At 41.5% G+C, this 21,220-nt stretch overlaps 1 protein-coding gene across 13 annotated transcripts in view; it reads right to left on the bottom strand.

The window, feature by feature from the left end:
• NCOA3 (nuclear receptor coactivator 3) overlaps positions 1-21,220 on the bottom strand; it is a 142,963-nt gene that overhangs the window by 89,550 nt on the left and 32,193 nt on the right. The window contains exon 2 of one of the 13 annotated variants that reach the window (XM_074406629.1): positions 13,735-13,791. The exons of the other annotated variants lie outside the window; for them this stretch is intronic. The gene's annotated coding sequence lies outside the window, so the exon portion shown is untranslated. The remainder of the gene's footprint in view (positions 1-13,734; positions 13,792-21,220) is intronic. 13 annotated transcript variants of the gene reach the window in all.

Here is a 21,220-nt window from a genome sequence, read left to right as displayed (position 1 = left end):
AGCTATGATTTTGAGACCAGCCAACATGGTAAAACCCCATCTCTACCAAAAAAAAAAAATAAATTAGACAGTTGTGGTGGCACGTGATTGTGGCCGTAGCTACTCAGGAAGGGAGGTGGGAAGATTGTTTGAGCCCCAGGAGGTGGGGGTTGCAGTGAACGGTGATCCCATCACTGCATTCCAGCCTGGGCAACAGAGTGAGACCCTGTCTCAAAAGATAAAGAAAGTTATTAGAATTACTTACTAAATAAACTATGTTTATATTTAGTAGATCAGAGAATGTGTTAAGTAAGAAATTTTTATTTTTTTATCTTGTATATCAAGTAAATACTATCAAAATGCTATAAATCAAAGTCATTTCAAATGTATAAAGGGCACTTAAAAATCACATATTCAGTCAGGCATGGTGGCTCACACCAATAATCAACACTTTGGGAGGCTGAGGCGGGAGGATCACGAGGTCAGGAGTTTGAGACCAGCTTGGACAACATGGTGAAACCCCACCTCTACCAAAACTACAAAATTAGCCAGGCGTGGTAACCCACATCCGTAATCCCAGCTAGTTGGGAGGCTGAGGCAGAAAAATTGCTTGAACCCGAGAGGTGGAGATTGCAGTGAGCCAAGACTGCACCACTGCCCTCCAGCCTAGGCAAAAAAGCGTGATACATGGTGTCCAAAAAAAAAACATACATTCAAACATTGCAAAGCATCCAAAATCCTTAAAATATGGAAGACAAAATGTAATACTGGACTGTTAGGAACTAAACTGCATCCTGCCAAATTTCATGTTTTAATCCTAACCCCTCACAATGTGACTGTATTTAAAGGCAGAACTTTAAAGAGGTGATCATATCAAAATGAGGTCACTAGGGTGGCCCTAATCCAATATGACTCATGCCCTTGTAAGAGGAACTTTAGGACCAGCGCAGTGGCTCACACCTATAATCCCAGCACTTTGAGAGGCTAAGGCAGGCGATCACCTGAGGTCAGAAGTTTGAGACCAGCCTGACTAACATGAAGAAACTCCATCTCTACTTGAAAACACACACACACATACACAAAATTAGCTGGCGTGGTGGCACACGCCTATAATCCTAGCTACTCAGGAGGCTGAGGCAGGAGAATCACTTGAACCTGGGAGGCAGAGGTTGCAGGGAGCCAAGACCACGCCATTGCACTCCAGATTGGGCAACAAGGGCGAGACTCCATTTCTCCAAAAAAAAAAAAACCAGGAAATTTAGACAAAGCCATGTACAAACGGAAAACCATGTAAAGACACAGGGAGATGTTAGCCATCTACAAGTCAAAGAAAGAGGCTTCAGAAGAAAGCAACCCTGCTGACACTTTTGATTTTGGAATGCTAGCCTACAAAACTGTAAGGAAATAAATTTATTGTTTAAGCCACTCAGTGTGTGGCACTTTGTTATGGCATCCTTAACTTGACTTGGGTTTATAGACCAGCAGTATATTTCTAGTTGCACTCACTGGTTCCTCAAGTTAAACTTGGAACCACTAACTAGAAGAATCTAAATATCTAAAGCCAGAGTCAGAAATTAAACCTCATATATATCTTTGTCAATAAACTGCATTATCTACATTGTTTGGGTTATGGCTGATTTGAAGGACTATTAATTTTCTATGTATTATCTGACTATATTACTTAATTTGAAGGAAAATGTATACCTTCTCAATTTGTGTATATCCACCTATTTAAAGATGGTTTTCTCAATATCAGAAACAGTTTGTGAACAAGAGGAACACAGACTTCGGAATCAGACAGATGGTAATTTCAGCCCCAGTGTGTTACCATTTACTAGTCATGTGGCCTTAACCAAGTTATTTCACCTCTCTGACCCTCAAATTCCACAACTGTAAATGAGGATGAAAATAGTATCTTACAGGATTATCAGGATTAGAGAAAGCCACGTTAAGCACCTGACACAATTCCTAACACACAGTGGGCAGTCAATAAATGGCTGCTATGATAAGATCATCATCCAACTATTAAAGCTTTCTGAAAAGCAATTTTGAAATATCCAACCAAACATGAAAGACTGGACATTCACAGACCCAAAAATTTGACTTTCAGGAATCTGTTCTATGGAAATATTTGCATAAGAGGGTAAAGATGGGTGAAAAAGGATGTTCTTTGTGGCACTGTTTTAACAGCAAATAGAGAGCTAGTTTATTATTAGACTAGCCACAGATTCACATTTGCCATTATTTTAAAAATGAAGACAATCTCTATGTACTGACAAAAAGATGGCAATGGCAGAGTATGTACAATGTGAGCCAGGAAAGAAAAACCTGTGTGTGTTTATATATGCAAAGAAATGGTATAAAATAAACTTTTTTTCTTTTTTTTTTTTTTTTTTTTTTTTTTTGAGACAGAATCTCACTCTGCCTCCCAGCCTAGAGTGCAATGGCACAACCTTGGCTCACGGCAACCTTCACTTTCCAGGTTCAAGCAATTCTCCTGTCTCCGCCTCCCAAATAGCTGGGACTACAGGAACCCACCACCATGCCCAGCTAATTTTTGTAGTTTTAGTAGAGATGGGGTTTCGCTATATTGGTCAGGCTGGTCTGGAACTCCTGACCTCAGGTGATCCGCCTGCCTCTGCCTCCCAAAGTGCTGGGATTACAGCCGTGAGCCACCGTACCCGGCCAAAAACAATGTTTTAATAAACATTGATGTCCACCATCTTTTGAGACTATAATGTTTTCCTAGGCTATAGAATAGGACATTTTTCTTTTCCAGGTTATCTAAAGTCAAGAATAGGACATGTTAAAGAAAACTTCCGCAGCCTGGCCAACATGGTGAAACCCCACCTCTAATAAAAATACAAAACATTAGCCAGGTGTAGTAGCAGGCACCTGTAATCCCAGTTACTCAGCAAGCTGAGACAGCAGAATCGCTTGAACCCAGGAGATGGAGATTGCAATGAGCCGAGATCGCACCACTGCACTCCAGCCTGGGCAACAGAATGAGACCCCATCTCAAAAAAAAAAAAGAAAGAAAGAAAGAAAACTTAAAAGAAAAATACAATGCACATTAGCCCTCCCTTTTAACTGAAAAAGTGTAGAGTCTACATTAAGCACAGATTCAAAATATTCTAAAATCAATTTCTACTCTACATTCTTTCAGCGGCTATTTCTTTTTTTTTTTTTTTTAAGACGGAGTTTCACCCTTGTTACCCAGACTGGAGTGCAATGGCACGATCTCGGCTCACTGCAACCTCCGCCTCTTAGGTTCAGGCAATTTTCCTGCCTCAGCCTTCCTGAGTAGCTGGGATTACAGGCACGTGCCACCATGCCCAGCTATTTTTTTTTGTTTTTAGTAGAGACGGGGTTTCATCATGTTGACCAGGACGGTCTCGACCTCTTGACCTCGTGATCCACCCACCTTAGCCTCCCAATGTGCTGGGATTACAGGCTTGAGCCACCACGCCCGGCCTCAGCGGCTATTTCTAAAATCAATTCTAACCTTGTGGAGTTATAGTCATAAGACATTTTTAAAACTGCTAATTATTTGCCACATAAACAGTCACATCATAAAAACTCTCCCCCAAAACGGCCTGTTTAAATAGATTCATGGAACACAAAATAACTTTAATAGGCCTAGCACAGTGGTTCATGCCTGTAATCCCAGCACTTTGGGAGGCCGAGGCAGGTGGACTGTTTGAGCTCAGAAGTTCAAGACCAGGCTGGCCAACACGGTGAAACCCCATCTCTAATAAAAATACAAAAATTGCCGGGCGCGGTGGCTCAAGCCTGTAATCCCAGCACTTTGGGAGGCCGAGGCGGGTGGATCACGAGGTCGAGAGATCAAGACCATCCTGGTCAACATGGTGAAACCCCGTCTCTACTAAAAATACAAAAAATTAGCTGGGCGTGGTGGCGCGTGCCTATAATCCCAGCTACTCAGGAGGCTGAGGCAGGAGAATTGCCTGAGCCCAGGAGGCGGAGGTTGCGGTGAGCCGAGATCGCGCGCCATTGCACTCCAGCCTGGGTAACAAGAGCGAAACTCCGTCTCAAAAAAAAAAAAAAAAAAATACAAAAATTAGGCCGGGCGCGGTGGCTCAAGCCTGTAATCCCAGCACTTTGGAAGGCCGAGGCGGGTGGATCACGAGGTCGAGAGATCGAGACCATTCTGGTCAACATGGTGAAACCCCGTCTCTACTAAAAATACAAAAAACTAGCTGGGCGTGGTGGCGCGTGCCTGTAATCCCAGCTACTTAGGAGGCTGAGGCAGGAGAATTGCCTGAGCCCAGGAGGCGGAGGTTGCGGTGAGCCGAGATCGCGCCATTGCACTCCAGCCTGGATAACAAGAGCGAAACTCCGTCTCAAAAAAAAAAAAAAAAAATACAAAAATTAGCCAGGCGAGATGGTGCGCGCCTGTAAGTCCCAGCTACTGGGGGAGGGCGGGGCGGGTAACGAGGCAGGTGAATTGCTTCAACCCAGAAGGCAGAGATTGTAGTGAGCCAAGATCCCACTACTGCACTCCAGCCTGGGCAACAGAGGAAGACTCTGTCTCAAAAAAAAAAAAAAAAAAAAAAAAAAAAAAAAAAAAAAAAAAACACCATAATACTACCTAAGGAAAAGCAAAATAAATCTGCATCCAAAATCAAAGCAATCAGTTTGAAAGCTTCGGCATTTTAGATTGGTATATACTGCAATTCTCTCCATTACTGAAGATAATCTAAATTTTACTACACAGAGCAATACTGATACTGACACTGGAATTATGGATGATCACAATAGAAATGTAAACCCCTTGTTTTACAGATGAGAAACATGAACCACAGCAAGGGACTTGACCAAGTTCACACAGTAAGAGAAAGATGGAAGATCAGTGCAGGGCCCTGGCCTCCCAGCCCAATATTCTTTTTTCTAGATCATGTTGCCTAACATTATAACTCCTTTTTCCAAACAAATTAGTAAATATAGCATCAGATAACATACTTGGCTTCATAAATATGCATAAATGAAACAAACGTTAGCTGGCATATACTACCTGGCATATTTGCAACACTATCTAGAGCTTTGCATTCACTGAAATTTCAAGAGCATAAAAATATCTTGATCAGACATTGCAAAGGTGTCTGCTCTACAGAAGCAGAGATGAAAATGCTACAGGAGAACCAATTCATCCAATTCCCCCTGAAAGTAGAGGAACTAGTTAGATTCTAATTAGCTAAAAGACCAAATTTTCAGGCCAGGCACGGTGGCTCATGCTTTTAATCCCAACATTTTGGGAGGCCAAGGCAGGCAGATCCCTTGAGCCCAGGAATTCAAGACCAGACTGGGCAACATGGTGAAACCCTGTCTCTACAAAAAATACAAAAATCAGACAGATGTGGTGGTGTGTGCACTTGTAGTCCTAGCTCCTCTGGAGGCTGAAGTGGGAGGCTCCCTTGAGCCCTGAAGGCAGAGGTTACGTGAGCCAAGATTATACCACTGCGCTCCATCCATCCTGGGTGACAGAGCAAGACCCTGTCTCAAAAAAAAAAAATTCTAACCATATATTTTGAAAAGCATGTTTATATTTGTTTCAATCACATTTTTCCTGTTAACTGTAATGCTTCTCATCTCTGATTTCAAAGTCACCTTTCATCCTAATGAAGACACATAGCTCTGATTTTTCTCTCTAGAACAAAACCCAGATGAAATATAGTCTAACGCAAAGGGGCATTTCTTTTCATCTTTTCTTTATTGAAAACTGGTCTGATAATAACAACAAAAACTGTGATCACGACCCCCACCAAATTCAACTATTCACCAAATCAGCACTAGCTCCATTAATAATCCTAATAATAAAGACCCTCAAATGTCAACGCTTGACCCTTAGCAATTCATTTTGCCCATATAGGAAACAGCTTTAATGAACAGCTTTTCTGGTATAATGTTTGCATATAACAAAAAATAATAAAGCCTAGAAAGTAAGGACAAGGAAAATTATCAGCAGTATGAGACAAAGAATATATGAAATAGAAGCCAGGTAGACGGTAGATCTCTGAAATCTAGTGTGGGGAAAATACAATGATCATTCTGTTCTTATATGGACAAGGGCTTAAGCAACTGGCAACTTCAAGCTGAGTTTACCAAAAGAAAAAATAAATGCTAAGAAATCTTCGCTCTTTTCTCGTATCAAGAAGCAAATATGGAGGGAAATATGTTTAGATATCTTCAAACATAAACACAGTAAAATTAAATAGCTGCATTTTTAAAAGTCAGAAATGGAATAAAACCAAAGTATTACAATACAGGCTATGCCTAAATTATAGATATTCCATTAGCCTTCTACTCTGGCAGGTTAAAACTCAATATTCAAAAAAATACAGTTTATTTTTAAAATACTAACACAAAATGCTGTTTATAGGTATAATTTTGCTAGATTTGCTTCGGTAATGTGATGTGATAATTAATTTCATTTTATCAACCGAGTGTTGATATTTTCCTTTAACGAAATCCAAGTATTCGGGGCTATGAGTGATGAGTGACCTTGAGACAGCACTTGGAAAGCAGTCACCATGGCAACACTACCACAAAAGTGCCTCATCCCAGGCAAAAGGGCCAACCTGGTGCATTAGGATTTAAAAACCTAGAGATACAGAGCTTCCTTGAAGCCCAAAAAATAACAGTAAAATTAAAAAATTTTTTTAATCTAAAAATTTAATTTCAAAAAATGTTTAACATTAACCTTTCTATTTTAGTCTTCCTATTTATTCCTCATGGAGGGATACATACAAATTAAGTTATCTTAATGGTGAAATACTGAACCATAAAAAAATTCTTCTTTTCCCTTTCTGTTTCCCATATCGGCAAAATAAATTGCGAAGGCATAAACAAATGTTTTTCCATTTTTTTAAAATACATGTTTAAAATTTTTCAACCAGAATCACCACTATTCTAATCATCTTTTAATCACTGTCAAAAAAAACAACATTCACTTTAATAAAAAAATTTCTCTTCCAGCCTGCACTTTCATAAAGAACACACACACACACACACACACACACACACACACACACACACACACACAGACACACACCCTGGGGTGGTGGGGGATGGATCTTAAAATTCCGAATATAAAATATGCATTTGTAATTCTGTTTATGAAAACACAAAATGTATCTTTAGTGTGTATAGTTATATGTCTTTGCTTCAGACGTAAATTAAGTAGGTTGTTGCACAAAGTCTACTCTTGGAAAGATGGGACTCTGTCACTTCAGGCATTTTATCACCAACACAGCCAGCACAGAGCCTGACAACAAACAGGTACCAAGAATTTTAAAGTTTTTGATCAAGTACTTACCAGAAGATTTTCGAAAAGCCATGAACCCAGAACATTTCCAAATTGATATTTAAATTTTTCATCAACTTAGTTATAAAGCAGTTACTTCGAAGATATGAGTATTAGCATTTTAATAAGTGTTATATCATTCTTAAGTACTGAAAAGAACTAATCGTCATCTCTAAGTCAGAAATTTCACAACTGTTCTTTCTCTTGAAATATAAAATCTCTGTTCTTCCCCAGACTTTATCATGAGAAAGTATCATTTTATGCTTGAATGTGTTTTATTATTCTATCTCTAAAAAAAAAAAGATATATAAACTGAAATAATTGAATTTCAACTGATCATAAGGTCTAAGTATTGAAAAACATCTTTTTCTTCTTCTTTTTTTTTTTTTTTTGGAGACTGAGTCTCACCCAGGCTGGAATACAGTGGCGTAATCTCATCTTACTGCAACCTCTACCTCCCGGGTTCAGGTGATTATCCTTTCTCAGCCTCCCCAGTAGCTGGGATTACAAGTGTGCACCACCATGGCTGGCTAATTTTTGTAGGGGTTTCACCATGTTGGTCAGGCTGGCCTTGAACTCCTGACCTCGTGATCCGCCCACCTCGGCCTCCCAAACTGCTGAGATTACAGGCATGAGCCACCGTACCTGGCCTAAAAAACATCTTATTCTGAGTTACATGATCATTATTAGGATGTAACTGTTCAAATCATAAATATATTACAAATTTGGGTAATATATACATTAAAAAATACAGTTTTCACTGTCAGTGAATCTGTTCAGCTGCAATGGGCAAGATGTTTCGTCCTTCTCCCCCCAGCAACATACATTCATTTGTTTGTAAGATTAAAAATAAAATGTGCTGATATAAGTAATTAAATACTGGAAACAGTTATGTGAAAGCAATGTCATTCAATTCTTTTAGCACACTCTTAAACGATAAAAGTCTCAATGAACTACCATCAAAAATCGTTTTTTCATTATCTCTCAGAGAGCAATTTGATTAACTCCCCCTTCAATTCTGATGGAAACATACTTGGAAACCAACTAATAGGTCATTTGTTAACCAGCCATGAGTCATTCACTTTTTAAACTCTGACACCAATATTTCTAATTGCTCATGTATTTCAAACCCTTTTTAAAATAAAACACACACATACACACACACACACACACACACACACACACACACACACACAATTTATACAACACAGTAACATGGAAGACTTCTTACTTTCTTTTGGCAGTTAGAAGAACAATTGTAAAAAGAGACATCTGAAGAATAAGACTGCAAACTTTCTCAGACCAACTTAAGATTTTAAAAGAACAGTCAGGCACAGTGACTCACACCTGTAATCCCAGCACTTCGGGAGGCCAAGGTAGGCAGACTGCTTGAGCTCAGGAGTTTGAAACCAACCTGAGCAACCTGGTGAAATCGTGTCTCCACAAAAATATTACAAAAATTAGCGAGGCATGGTGGTGGCATGTGCCTGTAGTCCCAGCTATTTAGGAGGCTAAGGTGGGAGATTATTTGAGCCTGGGAGGTTCAAGGCTGTGATAAGCCTTGACTTTGCCACTGCACTCCAGCCTGGGTGACAGAGGAAGACTGTCTCCCAAAGAAAAAAGAATTTAAATCGGCTGGGCGTGGTGGCTCATGCCTATAATCCCAGCACTTTGGGAGGCATGGTGGTGCGCTCCTGTAGTCCCAGCTACTCGGAAGGCTGAGGCAGGAGAATTGCCTGAACCCAGGAGACGGAGGTTGCGGTGAGCCGAGATCGTGCCATTGCACTCCAGCCTGGGTAACAAGAGCAAAACTCCGCCTCAAAAAAAAAGAGAAGAAAAAAGAATTTAATAAAAGTTTATGAATTTGGAGACCTGGAAACTGATCTCATAAAATCATCTGTGTTCAGGCCTCTAGATCCAACCACCACCAATTTACAGAAAATACAGATTTTTTTTTTTTTTTTTTGAGACAGTCTTTGCTCTGTTGACCAGGATGGAATGCAGTGGCACAGATCATAGTCTACTGTAGCCTCGACCTCGACCTCCTGGTCTCAAGTGATTGCCACACCTCAGCCTCCCAGGTACTTGGAACCACAGGTAACTGTCATCCTGTGCCCAGCTAATTATTTTTTAACACACCATGACCAGTTAATTTTTTAACTTTTTTGTCAATATGGGTCTTGCCACGTTGCCCAGGCTGGCCTCAAACTCTTAAGCTTAAGTGATCATCTCACTTCAGCCTCCTAATGTACTGGGATTACAGGCAAGAGCCATAGCACCTGGCCTAAAAACTTTTTTATTACAAAGTTAATACATATTTGCCATAGGTGATAGAAAATTAAGGCCGAGTATGATGGCTCAGGTCTGCAATCTAGCACTTTTGAAGGCTGAGTAGAAGGATCACTTGAGCCCAGGAGCTCGAGACCATCCTGGGCAACATGGTAACATCCCATCTCTACAAAATTTTTTTTTTTAATTTTGAATAAACATTCTATTTCTTTGAAGTTTATGTATTACATCCAATGCAAACAAAGAAAGCACTAATCTAACCAATGTTCTCAATAATAACTCACTAAAAATTTTTAAAACTCATTAAATGGTATTTTTTGTTTGTTTTTTGTTTTGTTTTGTTTGAGACGGGAGTTTCGCTCTTGTTACTCAGGCTGGAGTGCAGTGGCACGACCTCGGCTCACCGCAATCTCCACCTCCTGGGTTCAAGCAATTCTCCTGCCTCAGCCTCCCAAGTAGCTGGGACTACAGGCCCGTGCCACCACGCCCAGCTAATTTTTGTATTTTTAGTAGAGACAGGGTTTCACCATGTTGACCAGGATGGTCTCGATCTCTTGGCCTCGTGATCCACCCGCCTCGGCCTCCCAAAGTGCTGGGATTATAGGCGTGAGCCACCTCGCCCAGCCATTAAATGGTATTTTTAAGAGACCCTTTAAAATGCTAACTGACTCTATCACATTCACCAAATGAAGACCTCACAGATATTATTTTACATCTTGTGCCTAACAGCAGTATGCAGAACAGAATGGGCCTTCTTGGGGAGACTACACAATAAACCATCATGACATAATTAATCCTTTCGGGATTACTGCAACTCTTCTTGATTTGCCAAAACAGAATTATAAAAACACTCAGAAGACATAATATACGTGTATTTTTTAAAAGGATGTTTCAATTGCATGTTAATGTCTATTGATACGTATCACTCCTTCTCAAACTGCCACTGAAAATGCAGTAAAGAAGAAAATTTTAAATTATTATTTTTTTTTTTTGAGATGGAGTCTTGCTCTGTCACCCAGGCGGGAGTATAATGGCATGATCTCAGCTCATTGCAACTTCTGCCTCCCTGGTTCAAGCAATTCTCCTGCCTCAGCTTCCCAAGTAGCTGGGATTACAGGCATGCACCACCATGAGAAGCTGATTTTTGTATTTTTTGTAGAGACAGGGTTTCACCATGTTGACCAGGCTGGTCTCCAACTCCTGACCTCAGGTGATCTACCCACCTCGGCCTCTCAAAGTACTAGGAATGTAAGTGTGAGCCACCACACTTGGCCTAGAAATGTTTTTTTTTTTTTAAAAAAGGAACCTTTTCCAGTCTGACCAATATGGAGAAACCCCATGCCTACTAAAAATAAAAAAATTAGCTGGGCATGGTGGGGCATGCCTGTAATCCCAACTACTCCAGAGGCTGAGGCAGGAGAACTGCTTGAGCCTGAGAGGTGGAGTTTGTGGTGAGCCAAGATTGCGCCACTGCACTCCAGTCTAGGTGAGAGAATGAGACACTGTGTCAAGAAACTTAAAAAATCAAAAATTTTAAAAATAAAAAAATAAAAATTTTTTTTAAAGATGGGGTTTCACCTTGTTGGTCAGGCTGGTTTCAAACTCCTGACCTCAGGCCACCCACCTTGGCCTCCCAAAGTGCTGGAATTACAGGCATGAGCCACTATGCCTGGCCACAAAGGAACCTTTTTTCATTAGGCTTATGGAGTAAGAAAATAAATAAGAAATTCTCTTATATGTATGACAGGTGGTAACTAATAATTCCTCTATATTAACAAACAACCCTAACTTTATTTAATCAATTTCAGAGTCAACTTCCATCTTGAATGGATTTCTAGAAACAGTTCCAGCCTAAAAAGACTTGAAGCTAAAATAAAACCAACAAAGACTGGACACAGTCTCAAAAAATAATAAAACAGGCTGGGTGCAGTGGCTCATGCCTGTAATCCTAGCACTTTAGGAGGCTGATACAGGCAGATCACCTGATGTTAGGAGTTCAAGACCAGCCTGGCTAACATGGTGAAACCCCATTTCTACTAAAAATACAAAAAATTAGCCAGGCGTGGTGGCACACACCTATAATCCCAGCTAATTGGGAGGCTAAGGCAGGAGGATCGCTCAAACCCGGGAAGCGGAGGTTGCAGTGAGCTGAGATCACACCATTGCACTTTAGCTTGAGCAACAAGATCAAAACTCCAGTCTCAGAAGAGAAAAATAATAAAAAAACAAAACCAACAAAGACTAGGAACTTTTCTAATGTACTCCCACCACAGGGTTTAAAGAAAAACGATATGCTATGACTCAGAAAAACATCTTAATGCCACAGACAGGGGCAGATAGGGGTGGGAGAATGGCTTTAGAACACCATCCTTTCAAGTAAATATAGGGTGTATTTCTCCAATCAACAAGCGAATGATGAACATCTACCATATGTCAGGCACTTATCTAAGTGTTTGACATGTATCGGTGAGCAAGGGGGACTAAGATTCTTGTTCTTGTGGAGTATATGCCTTATAATTAAACATAATAAATAACTAAATATGTGGCCAGGTGCAGTGGCTCAAGCCTGTAATCCCAGCACTTTGGGAGGCAGAGGCAGGCGGATCATGAGGTCAGGAGATCAAGACCATCCTGGCCAACAAGGTGAAATCCCATCTCTACTGAAAATACAAAAATTAGCTGGGCATGGTGGCATTCACTTGTAGTCCCAGGTACTAGGGAGGCTGAGGCAGGAGAATCACTTGAACTCGGGAGGGGGATGTTGCAGTGAGCCGAGATTGCACCACTGCACTCCAGTCTAGCAAGAGTGCCAGAATCTGTCTCAAATTAAAATAAAAATAAGTGAATATGTCAAGCCTCAGTGAGGTAAAAATGAAAAAGCAAAAATATAAAATAGCCGGGCGCGGTGGCTCAAGCCTGTAATCCCAGCACTTTGGGAGGCCGAGGCGGGTGGATCACGAGGTCGAGAGATCGAGACCATCCTGGTCAACATGGTGAAACCCCGTCTCTACTAAAAATACAAAAAACTAGCTGGGTGTGGTGGCGCGTGCCTGTAATCCCAGCTACTCAGAAGGCTGAGGTAGGAGAATTGCCTGAGCCCAGGAGGCGGAGGTTGCGGTGAGCCGAGGTCGCGCCATTGCACTCCAGCCTGGGTAACAAGAGTGAAACTCCGTCTCAAAAAAATATATATATATATAAAATAAGTAAATATGTTAGAGCATTAGTGCTATAAGGGCAGAGGTTCCAGTATTAAATAGGGTAGTAAGGATTGGCCTCATTAAGAGTGTAAGAATTGAAACTTTAAAGAGATGAGAAACTTAATCAGATACATGACAGAAACAACATTCCAAGAAAGGGCAAATCCAAAGGCAAGAATGTGCCTGTACTGCATGAAGAACAGTACTGGATCAAGAATGAACAAGAAAGACAGGAATGGTAGGTGAGAGCACAGATTTAGCAGAGGCAGGCCGGGTGTGGTGGCTCATGCGTGTAATCTCAGCACTTTGGGAGGCCCATGCAGGTGGATGACCTGAGGTCAGGAGTTCAAGATCAACCTGACCAACATGGAGAAACCCCGTCTCTACTAAAAATACAAAATTAGCCGGAAGTGGTGGTGCATGCCTGTATTCCCAGCTACTAGGGAGGCTAAGAGGCAGGAAAATCGCTTGAATCCAGGAGGCGGAGGTTGCACTGAGCTGAGATCTGCGCCACTGCACTCCAGCCTGGGCAACAAGGGCGAAACTCAGACCAAGAAAAAAAAAAAGGAGAGGCAAGTCACAGAGCCTCACCAATCCAAGTAAGAACTTTCATTTCTACTCCAGGTGAAATAAGAAACCTCTACAGAGTCTAAAAGAGAGGAATGACAAGCTGGTTTCGGATTTTAAAAGATCCCTCCAGCTGTTGATGTTACTAACAGGCTATAAGGAAACAAGAGTAAAATTCAGAAAGATCTGTTAGGATGTTATTACTATAATGCACAGAAAAGGTTGACTCAGTGGAATTACTGAGATGTGGCCAGACACTAGATATATCTTAAAGATAGAGACAAGGAGATAAAAGAGTGGTCAAAGTTTTTAGGCCTAAGAAACAGCAAGAATGAATTACTAATAATGAGAAAGAAAAGGCTTTGGTGAAGATCTTACAGGGATGATGAAGAGTTCAATCCGGGACATGCTGAGTTTGAGTTGTCCGTTAGGAATCTAAAATGAAAAGGTTCAGAAGACAGGTGGATACACAAGTGAGTAAACAAAAGAGAGATTTATCTCACATAAACAATATACAGGCGTGGTACAATGGCTCACACCTGTAATCCCAACACTTTGGAAAGTTGAGGTGGGCGATCACTCGAGCTCAGGAGTTCTACACCAGCCTGGGCCACATGACAAAACCCCACCTCTACAAAAAATACAAAACTTAGCCAGGCATAATGGCACATCCCTGTAGTCCCACCTATTCAGGAGGCTTAGGAAGGAGGATCTCTTGAGCCCAGGAGGTGGAGGTTGTTGCGAGCCATGAACACACCACTGCACTTCAGCTTAAGCAACAGAGCAAGACCGTGTGTGCGTGTGCGTGTGCTTATCGCTCACAAAGATCATCCAACATTTATAGAGTACGAGTCCCAAAGAAGAAAACCAAGGCAATAAAAAACAAAAAGCAAACAAACAAAAAAGTGACAAGGGCACTAAGAAAACCTTCATGATACTGAGAAAGAGAAAGAGACAAAAAGTAGAGGGGAGGGAAACTTGAAACAAGTAATACATATTGAAAGGACTCTTCGTACATTTGCCGGGCGCGGTGGCTCAAGCCTGTAATCCCAGCACTTTGGGAGGCCGAGGCGGGTGGATCACAAGGTCAAGAGATCGAGACCATCCTGGTCAACATGGTGAAACTCCGTCTCTACTAAAAAATACAAAAAAAAATTAGCTAGGCATGGTGGTGCGTGCCTATAATCCCAGCTACTCAGGAGGCTGAGGCAGGAGAATTGCCTGAACCCAGGAGGCGGAGGTTGCGGTGAGCCGAGATCGTGCCATTGCACTCCAGCCTGGGTAACTAGAGCGAAACTCAGTCTCAAAAAAAAAAAAAAAGAAAAAGAAAAGACTCACTGAATACCCAAGGAAAAAGGTGTCAGACCAACCAAAACCAATAAGTTCAAAGGCCGGGTGCAGTGACTCACGCCTGTAATCCCAGCACTTTGGGAGGCCAAGGCAGGTGGATCACCTGCGGTCAGGAATTCAAGACCAGCCTGATCAAAATGGCAAAACCCCGTCTCGAATAAAAATATAAAAATTAGATGGGTGTGATGGTGCATGCCTGTAGTTCCAGCTACTAGGGAGGCTGAGGCAGGAGAATCTCTTAAACCCAGAAGGCAGAGGTTACAGTGAGCTGAGATCACATTACTGCACTCCAGCCTGGGCAATAAAGTGAGACTCTATCTCAAGAAGGAAAAAAAAAAAGACTACAAAGAAAAAAATCCTATGGATATCTAAGCAAGGACAAAAAAAAGCCACATTTAAAGAAAAACAGGTCAACATCACACTGTAACAGCTATACTCTGTGCTAGAAGACAGTGCAATGAGTTATTTCAAATACTCTGAAACATAATTTTTTTTTTTTTAAGACGGAGTTTTGCTCTTGTGGCCCAGGCTGGCGTGCAATGGCACAATCTTGGCTCATCGCAATCTCTGCCTCCCAGATTCAAGTGATTCTCCTGCCTCAGCCTCCGGAGTAGCTAGGATTGCAGGTGCCTGCTGCCACGCCCAGCTAATTTTTATATTTTTAGTACAGACAGGGTTTTCCCATGTTGGCCAGGCTGGTCTCAAACTCCCGGCCTCAGGTGATCCACCCGCCTTGGCCTCCCGAAGTGCTGGGATTACAGGCATGAGCCACCGCACCTGGCCCTGGAACAGAATTTTATCATCACCAAGCCAGCTTTCAACTATTAAAGTTACAGACAAACTTCTCAAACATAGTGGAACTCAAGGAATACTGTTCCCATAAGCTCTTCCTGAGAAGTTTATTAGAGAAAAATAATTCCAGATGACCCAAATAACTGGAAATTCCGTGTCAACATAAAAATGGTAGTGAACATTAAATATATATTTATCTGTAAAAAGCTGAATGATGGCTATGAGTGACACATTATAATACATGATGACAATATGCTCCAACAATGTAGATAAAGCCCAGCTATCCAAAAACTGAAGTATGAAGAGATAAAAACTGAAAAATACTGGCTGATTACTTGGTATTAACTGAAAGTAAAACATATTACTTTAATCAAATGCTTGGGAAGAAAAAGAGGTTACTTCCCTCTTTTCAATAGGTAATTTCAATAGTACTCAAAGAAAGAAACCAACAGAAAATCTCCAAAAAATGTGGGAGGGGCACTGTCTATTAATTACATAAGTGTTTTAATATAAAGGCAACATCTAAAACAAAAATACAAACTTTGTAAATTTTCTTCAATACCCAAAACGATTAGCCAGGCATGCTGGCATATGCCTGTGGTCCCAGCTACATAGGAGGCTGAGTCAGGAGGACCACTTGAACCTAGGAGGTTGAGGCTGCAGTGAACCATATTAGCAGCACTGCATTCCACCCAGGGTGACAGTGAGACCCTGCCCAAAAAAGAAAGGATTATTAAATAAAGGGCAAATAAAGATATATTATCATGGACACCTTATACCTAACTAAAAAAAATACTTGAAAAATTACAAAATAAACCCCCCCTCCCAAAAAAAATCAAAGGGAGAGATTAATAAATAGGATTGGATTCTCAAATGGAAAAAAACCACAACAGTGGAAAATCTGACAGCATCTGCTATTTAGTTAACAGTATTATACCAATGTTAGCCTTAGTTTTGACCAGTGCAACATGACTATGCAAGTTATTAAATTGGGGGAACCTAGGTAAAGAGTATAGAGGAAAACTCTACTATTTTTGCAACTTTCCCAAAGTCTAAAATTATTTCAAAATCAAGATTTTTTAAAACTTTAAGAAAAAAAAGTTTTTTACCACAGGAAAATATTAGCAAACCAACTTGTTATTTTAAGTACTAGTAAGTAAAGAGAGTCCAACATATATCCCATCTTTCCTATGAAAACTGTACCCACACCAGGTAACCACAGTGGCTCACGCCTCTAATCCCAACACTCTGGGAGGCCAAGGCAGGTGGATCACCTGAGGTTAGGAGTTCAAGACCAGCCTGGGCAACATGGTGAAACCCCGTCTCTAGATACAAAAATGAGCTGGGTGTGGTGGCACGCACCTATAGTCCCAGCTAGTCAGGAGACTGAGGCAGGATGATAATATCTGCTAATATTAACTCAAAGGAAAACAGACATCATGTGTCTTCTCACAAACCACATTCCCTGGGAAGTAGTCTCACTGTAGTACCCAGCATCAAGGTGACACCCATCTCCAGGTATTCATTAACTTAAGCAGTCCTGTCCCACACTGTATCAAAGTTCGTCTATGTGACCAAAAAAAAGTGACAAGCTGTCATTTCTGAGGTCATAAAGACATTTCAAATTCCCTCTTCTTTTCTCCCTCTCTTTGATCACTATCTCTGCAGGATCTTTAGGACACTCAGGCAGAAATTGAGACCTCCCACCAATGACCACTGAGTAAGCCACCTCAGAAGCAAATCCTCCAGCCTTTCTTAAACCTTCAGACGACTGCAACCTTATATAAGAGTCCTAAAGCCAGAACTACCCAGCTAGGCTGCTCCAAGTCCTAACCTTCAGAAACTGTGGAAGATAATAAATGCCAAGGTGTCTGGGGGTTTTGTTTTGTTCTTTTCTGAAACAGAGTCTTGCTGTCACCCAGACTGGAGTGCAATGGTGTGATCTCAGCCAAATGCAACCTCTACCTCCCAGTTCAAGAGAGCTTCCCTCCTGCCTCAGCCTCTCAAGTAGCTGGGACTACAGGTATGTGCCACTATGTCCTGACAATTTTTTTTATTATTTGTATAGATGGGGTTTCGCCATATTGCCCAGGCTCGTCTCTAACTCCTGGCTCAAGTGATCTACCCACCTTGGATTCCCAAAGTTCTGGGACTACAGGCATGAGCCACCATGCCTGACCAATTTTTATTTTTTAGAGACAGAGTCTTGCCTAGGAGTTGCCTATTCACAGGTGCAATCACAGCTCACTGCAGCCTCAAACTTCCAGGCTTAAGCAATCCTCCCACCTCAGCCTCCTGAGGTACTGAGAACCAATAAACGCTGGTTTAAGACATCAAATTTGGAGATAATTTGTTACACAGCAACAGATAACTAATACACTTGTCGAAAATAAGCAGAAATTGATCAAGACTTAAAAGCTAACTGGCATCTGCTGGTATCTCTCCATGTGCTCTTCTGCTTCTTTGTTCCTCCGGACGTCCAGCTGCTTGTGTGTATATCCACTTAAGGTCCCGGGCTTAAATGGGCACAGGATGTGGAAGCTTGGCAGGCCAAAAGGCAACTTTTTGGGTATGAAAACAGAAATGTTTGTCCTCACTTAGGTCTGTGGATACAGGCCTGAGGGTAGAGCTCTCACCACAGACTCTACCCAGCACTTACTTCCCTGTTCTACTCCTGTATCAGGACTACAGGTACATACCTACAGGCCCAGCTAATATGGTAAATTTATTTGGTAGAGATAGTGTCTTGCTGTGTTGCCCAGGCCTCAAGTGATCCTCCTGCCTTGGCCTCCTAAAGTGTTGGGATTACTGGCATGAGCCACCCCATCTGGCCAATAATGAACGTTAATGTAAAACATCCTAGGAGACAGAAAGTTTTGCAAGAAAAGGTCCCAGCCCAAAAAGGAGCTTTTTCTTTGGTGCAGACAGTATATCCTGTACACAAATTTGTCTCCTTTACAGCATAACATTGTATTATCGTTTACTGCAAAACAAATTGTTGTTATGTCTTCGTCATTCTAAAGCTTGTAAGAGGGTCTTTGCCTCTTTATTAAATGATGATTGATGTCTGTGCCTTTGAGTTCTTATTTATTTTAAAAATAGAGATGGGTCTTGGTTTGCTGATGCTGGTCCCAAACTCCTGGTTTCAAGCCCCTCCTCCTACCTGGACCTCACAAAATGCTGGGATTACAAGTATGAACCATTGTGCCTGGCCTCATTGTGTTTTGTTTTTTTTTTCTTCCCCTTTAAAGATGAGGTTTCACCATGTTGGTCAGGCTGGTCTTGAACTCCCGACCTCAGGTGATCCACCCGCCTTGGCCTCCAAAGTGCTTGGATTACAGGTGTGAGCCACCACGCCCAGCTCATTGTTTTGTTTTAAGCAAAGAAGTTCTTCATATTTATAGATGCTGTCTGGATTATGCTATCATCTAAGTACATCTGAGTTCCTTACATTTCCCTGGTCTGGAAGGGATTAAATCTTTTAGGTAATAAGGAAAGTTGGTAAAAGCAGTGCTTTTCAGTTAAGTTCTTTACTTGCAGAGTTGTGTAGAACTCATCTGAGAAGTAAATTGAGTGTAATTTACTTTTGCCTGTGGTCATCACTTATGTGGCAATGGAGTGTTTTTCTTTTATTTCTTTTTTTTTGAGAGAGTCTCTTTTGCCCAGGCTGGAGTGCAATTTCATGGTCTTGGCTCACTGCGACCTCTGCTTCCCAGGTTCAAGTGGTTCTTCCACCCAGCCTCCTGAGTAGCTGAGATTACAGGCACCACCACCATCCCTGGCTAATTTTTGTATTTTTGTAGAGACGGGTTTCACCAAATTAGCCAGGCTGGTCTTTTTTTTTTTTTTTAATTGCATTTTAGGTTTGGGGGTACATGTGAAGAACATGTACATTTACTATATTTACTCTGTGCTAGCTACTCTATGTGTCTGTGTGTATACAAAACAGTATAAGGCCTTATCTCTTTTTCTCAAGGAATTTATAGTCTGTTTGGGGAGATGAGAAATAAACATGAAAGTTAGATAACTAGAGAAGATTTAAATAACATTTCAATGTTATTTAACAGAGAATAATGCAAGAGGTTTAACAAGGCAATGAAGGATTAATTGCCAAATAAATTGTACAAATAATTGCTTTTGGAGTTCAGAGGAAGAAGTGATTGCTTGGGGCTGGGGTAATCTAGGGAAGGATTTAAATGAATTCCCGGGAGATATTTTCAGTTAGTGAGATTATTTACTTTACCTTTAAAGTTGTATTAATGTTTGTTACAAATGGAACTGCAAACTGTTTGAACATGAACTGTTCTATCTTAATTTTTTTTTTTTTTTTTTTTTGAGACGGAGTTTCGCCCTTGTTACCCAGGCTGGAGTGCAATGGCACGATCTCGGCTCACCGCAACCTCCGCCTCCTGGGCTCAGGCAATTCTCCTGCCTCAGCCTCCTGAGTAGCTGGGATTACAGGCACGTGCCACCATGCCCAGCTAATTTTTTGCACTTTTAGTAGAGACGGGGTTTCACCATGTTGACCAGGATGATCTCGATCTCTCGACCTCGTGATCCACCCGCCTCGGCCTCCCAAAGTGCTGGGATTACAGGCTTGAGCCACCGCGCCCGGCCTCTATCTTAATTTTTAAAAAATCTCCATATGAGAGTGTAGGAACTACTGCCCCAGAGAAAAGTAGATCATGCTTTCTACATGTATTTGCTTCTGTTGTATAGATGGAGAAAATACTCATTTTTAGAAGAAAAATCTTTGGATGAAAAGAAAGGGGAACTCCCTGTCCTTAAATTCCTTGAGTGTCACTTGTCACGTTTACAGTCAATTGTACATTGTGAGCCATTGCCAAGGTTACTTTTTGCGACTTTTAGCATTCATGTAACTTCTAAAGGGTAGAAACAAGCATTAATCCCTTTTACATTACTAAGGTTCTGTCTCTCTGTCTCTCTCCTCTTTCTCTCTCTTTCTCTTTTCTTTTTGCTCTATCTACAGCAAGTTGGTGCAGAATTTGGTCGGGGGTGGTCGGAGGAGAGTCCGGGCACTGGGCGGCCCAACTCCAGGGGAAGACCACCTTGCCACTCTGTTCCCCTTCTGGCTCCCCATCCATCTGCTGAGACCTGCTTCTACCATTCAATAAAACCTTGCACTCATTCTCCAAGCCCAATAAAACCTTGCACTCATCTCCCAGTGATCCAATTTTTCTCAGTACACTGGGGGAAGAACCTGGGATACAGAAAGCCCTCTGTCCTTGTGATAAGGCAGAGGATCTAACTGAGCTGATTAAGACAAGCCACCTGCAGACAGCAAAACTGAAAGAGCACACTGTAACACATGGCCACTGGGGTTTCAGGAGTTGTAAACACTCAACCCTAGACCCTGCTGCGGGGTCAGAGCCCAGAAACACTCCATACGACCTGACCGTCTGCAAGCTCCCCCTAGGGGTTTGAGCAGTAGAGGCACATAAGAAGTGAGCCAAACTCCCGTCAAACATCCTGCAAGAGGGAATAAAGAAACTCCTCCTATTTCAGTCCTAGCTACTTAGGAGGCTGAGGTGGGAAAATTCCTTGAGCCTAGAAGTTTGAGGCTGCAGTAAGCCATGACTGTGCCACTGCACTCAAGTCTAGCAAGAAAGCAAGACCCTGACTCTAAAACTAAGAATAATAGGTAAGCTCAATATTTAAAAAAAAAAAAAAAAAAAAAAAAAGTCTGGGCAACGCAGCCAGA

This window comes from Saimiri boliviensis, chromosome 9, assembly GCF_048565385.1.
Source record: "Saimiri boliviensis isolate mSaiBol1 chromosome 9, mSaiBol1.pri, whole genome shotgun sequence".
Taxonomy (NCBI): domain Eukaryota; kingdom Metazoa; phylum Chordata; class Mammalia; order Primates; family Cebidae; genus Saimiri; species Saimiri boliviensis.
This window is presented reverse-complemented; position numbering and strand designations above follow the sequence as displayed.